The sequence below is a fragment of the Chinchilla lanigera genome, unplaced genomic scaffold (assembly GCF_000276665.1).
Source record: "Chinchilla lanigera isolate Chin_1 unplaced genomic scaffold, ChiLan1.0 scaffold00008, whole genome shotgun sequence".
Classification (NCBI taxonomy): domain Eukaryota; kingdom Metazoa; phylum Chordata; class Mammalia; order Rodentia; family Chinchillidae; genus Chinchilla; species Chinchilla lanigera.
The window spans coordinates 8,206,403-8,210,988 of NW_004955409.1; positions in this window are offsets into that span (position 1 = coordinate 8,206,403).

The following is a 4,586-nucleotide window of genomic DNA, read 5'->3' on the forward strand; positions in this document are numbered from 1 at the left end:
GATATTGTACTAAACAGAGGCAAGTTCATTTGACAAGATATTAAACAGCCGCTCAAAGAACATAAAATCAGACGGGCGTGGTGGCACATGCCTGTAATCCCAGCACTCGGGAGGCTGACGCAGGAGGATTGTTACGAGTTCCAGGCCAGCCTGGGCTACAAAGTGAGCTCAAGTCCAGCCTGAACAGTGTAGCGAGACCCTGTCTCAAAAAAAAAAAAAAGATCAAAGAGCATGAAGTCAATTTTAAATACCATTTCCAACTGAAAGGCGACTTCCTTGAAATAATGTCTGATTCCAGGTTTGCAGGGTGAATCCAGAACATAGATGTTAGTAAGTGTTGGGAGCCACTGTATGTAGTGTACCTCGTTGGTCTCTCGTTGTACCCTGGAGAGAAACGGCGGTGGGTATGAGAAAAATAAAGACAAGAGACAAGAGCTGGGGTCAGGTGGAGTTACCTCTTGCCTGATGAGCAGGAGGGCTGACTTCAACAGTAGGGGCGTTTATTCTATACACTTGCAAAGTTAGTATCATGGGGGAGGGTCATGTTGCCTAGCAACTAACGACTGTAATTGTCCGGCAGGATGCCTTTTTCAATACTGAGGTAGCTTGACTGCTTGACCAACGACCAGTACCAGTGGCTCCCAACAAGTAAGTAGTGCTTCAAGGTTAATGGCATGCGTCTAAGAGAAACAGCAGCCATTGACCAAATTCGGGACAATTTGAGTATAGAAAAGCACTAACAATGATGTAATGATGACAGCGGGTTCTAGTGTGTTGAATAAAAATTAGTTTCTCCAGGCCTCGCACTGTGGTGTTTGTTGCTACTCCCAGCAACTGAGGAGGCTGAGGCAGAAGGATCTCAAGTTCCAGGCAAGCCTGGGCAATTTAGCAAGACCCTGTTTTAAAATAAAAAATAAGCGGGGCATGTAGCTCAGCAGCACAAGCACCTGGCAAGGGCAAAGTCCCGAGTTCGATTCCTGGTACCAAAATTAATTCATTAATTAATTAATTGAAAAGAAAAGGTTGCGATTGTAGCTCAGAGTGACACCCTGGGTTCCATCCTCAGTACTGCACAGTAAATAAATAATTTCTGTAAAAAAACCTAATTTTTCGGTCCATGGCACTGAGACAAAGCAAGAAGGGGGAGGAAAATGGAGAAAGCTGCTGCTGCACAGAACGCCGGGAATGATAACTGAGTCGCCCGGTTGCCGCCTCCACGTAACCACAAATGCAGACAGATCCTCGATGCAGGCCTAAGCCACTGGGTCAGATGCTGCAAGCAAACACCTCCCTTTGGGTTTTTGTTAACCGCGTTTGAGGAGTCCTGTTGTGTAGCCCAGCCTGGCCAGGGACTGCCTCAGCCTCCTAAATAGCTGGGATTACGGGCATGTGCCACCACACCCAGCTCCACCGCTCCATTTAAATAAAGTGGAGCAACCCCGTGGACATCAGCCTACCCTAGTGATCCAGTCTAAAGTCACCAATAAGGGGACGGGCATTGCAGTCTTCCCAGAGTGGCAGACCAGGAAATCTACAACATCGCCTGTGTAGTGTTCCTTCCAGAAATGTCTAACCTGAATGTAGGCACAAAGAAACTATGGAAAGGCCCAGAATGTGGGACATTCTAGATGACCATGGACCTGGACACTTCAGTATGATAAATGACATGAAAAACAAACCAGCAAAAAAAAGAAACTGGGCCAGGTGTGGTGGCACACACCAGTAATTACAGCGCTTGTGAGGCTGAGGCAGGAGGATTGCTGTGAGTTTGAGGACAGCCTGGGCTACATAAGTGAGTTCAAAGCCAGCCTACACTACATAGTGAGACTTTGTCTTGACTTTGTCTTGACTTTGTCTTGACTTTGTCTCAAAAACAACCAAAAAAAAAAAAAAGTAGGGAGTGTTTAAGATTCAAATAGACTAAAGAAACTTCAGCAGATACAGTGGGGAACATGGATTGAATATTTTTGTTTGTTTTTGTGTCTTTTTTGAGAAAGGGCCTCACTATGTAGTTCAGGCTGTCCTTAAACTGACTACATGGCCCAGGCTGGCCTTAAATTTGCAGCAATCCTCCTGCCTCAGCATCTTGAGTACTGGGATTACAGGAACGTGCCACCACACCTGGCCCTTGATTGAATCTAGACTGAGAAAAAAACACAAAGGACATTTTGGGAGGAAATGGAAAAATTTATTGTAGACTGTACAGTAGACAATACTGTTAAACAGGTGCTAATTTCTGTAACTATAATAATGGTCTTGTAGGCCTGCAGAATTCTTTATTCTTAGGAAATAGGTCTGCCAAGGGGAGGGTGGAGTAAATATGGCAAAATGTTTAAAAAGTGATGAGTCTAGGGTATACACTGTACTTTATTTGAATTTTTCTGGAGGCTTATTTTTTAGGTTTCTTTTTGTTGTTGCTATTGTTGTGTGTGTGTGTTTTGTTCTGAGACAGTCTCACTATGTAGCCCAGGCTGGTCTCCAATTCACAGCAAGCAGCCTGCCTCAGCCTCCTGAGCACTGGGATTACAGGTGTGCACCACCATGCCCAGCTTTTTCTGGAGGTTTTTAACAAAGAAAAAAAATAAAGGCTACATAACAAAAATGGGAAAATTAGTAAAGAACGTTAAGAAAAAAGTACATAAAATTGTGTACACCCAACAATCACGATTCTATAAAACCCATAAGAGAAACTGTCTTAGTTCACTTAACGTGTATCAAGCAGGTGCCTGTGATAGGCATGTTAGGTGCAGGGGAGACCCCTGCTTGTGAACAGAATCCTAACCCTGGGGCGATATGCTGAACCTTCGGTCATTTGCCTCCCAGAGGAGCCTCGGAGGAGGAGCCACCCTGTGTCCTGGGTGCCCCCCTACCTGCGTGACACATGGACACTGCTTGTTTCTAAGAGCTCCCTCTTGCAGGTGGGACCACACTGACATCTTCATTATGATAACAGTCCGTGCATGCTGCTAAGTACAGTATTTTAAAATACTGCGCCTCCCCGCGCCCCCATGGGCTCTCCTCTTCCTCAGCCTGAGCCCCCCTCGCAGTGCCGCTTCCTGCCTCTGCCTGTCTGTGCCAGTTTCTCACCAGGGAAAAGGTCTCCTGCCTCCTCCGGGAAGCCCGCACACTCACTCTGGTCCGTGCCTCGGAGACTCCGAAGCCTGGCTACTTCTTGAACACCCCTCACCTCCCATCGTAAGCACTGTGCAGGTTTTAAAGCTACTTCCTACCATCATCTCCCTTAATCCACACTTCCCCTTCCAGGAAAGGATGAGTGCCTCACCCAGACATCTGGCTGGTGCCCACAGCTGCAGAGTCCAGCCCTTTGCCTGTGGTGGGAGACCCTCACCCATTCTCCCGGCGTGGGTCAGCGGTGCCTACCTTTACCCCGCCAGTTTGTACCGTAAGCCTTTGGGTAACGTGCACATGTATTTTCTCTATTGCACTCCTCTAGTCGGGCACACGATCTTCTCCAGCACTACTCCTGAAAGTGTCCTCAGGTCTGGGCTGTGCCCCAGCCGGACTTACAGAATCAGGACCTACAGTTTAGCCAGCTGTAGTAGCCCATGCCTGTCATCCGAGCACTGGGGAGGCTGAGGCAGGATCGCCAGCCTGAGTTACACAGTGAGTTCAAGGCCAGTCCGAAGTGCCTATGGAGACCTTATCTCAAAAATAAACAAACAAATCGGAACGTGCAGTTTAACAAGATCCCCAGGAGAATCATGTTCACATTAAAGTTCGAGGTCAGGTTGTGTAACACCCACTAGAACTTGCTCAGAGCAGAATTTAACAAACGTTTCAAGCCCCGAGGCCCTGGGAATCCTGGGGATGCGCAGTTTTCAGGGGCAGCGGTGCCACGCTTCCTTCTCTGCTTGGAGCCCCCTCCTTTTGTGGCTGCACTGGGCTCGCGCCTCCCTGAAATGACAAACAGGACACACCTTCCTAGCTGAGCCCAGAGCTGACCTCGGCTTGGGGCCCTAACACTTCTAATGAGGAGCTCGCTCTATTCCTAAGCTGGAACCGCCTAGCGCAAACTAGGGGTTTGTGATAGTCAACACCGGGATGTTTCCAGACTTGATTTATTGACTTGTCGGTTTCCATTCTGTCACGAATCTGATTGACAATGAAACACAGAATGTGGCTCGGGGGGATTCCTGCGGGTGTGTGCGCAGCCGCCGGGCTGTGTGCGCGCGCGTGTGTGTGTGTGTGTGTGTGTGTGTGTGCGCGCGCGCGCGCGCCTGAGCCCGAGGGGTGCTTGCGTGTGCAAACGACACGGGAGACGTGGGCGCCCGGCGGACTTGATCGCGCTCCACAAGTGTTTGCCTGGATTGAAAACAGCGTAGGGTGGGGTGTGCGCAGCTGGCCTGGGGAGGGAACAGTTACCGACACGCGGGGCAACGACCCCTCGGTCGCCCCCCACCGTTCCTCCAGGCTGTCGTTTTCGGGGGAGGAGGCGGAGGGACGCAAGGCGCCCGACGGTTGGGGCGGCCCCTTGTCCGCCTCTCGCACCAGTCGCTGGGAACCGGGAGGGGAACCGGTCGGGGCGGTGTGCCCCCCGCGGGACACGCGCGGCGACACGTGGGGTA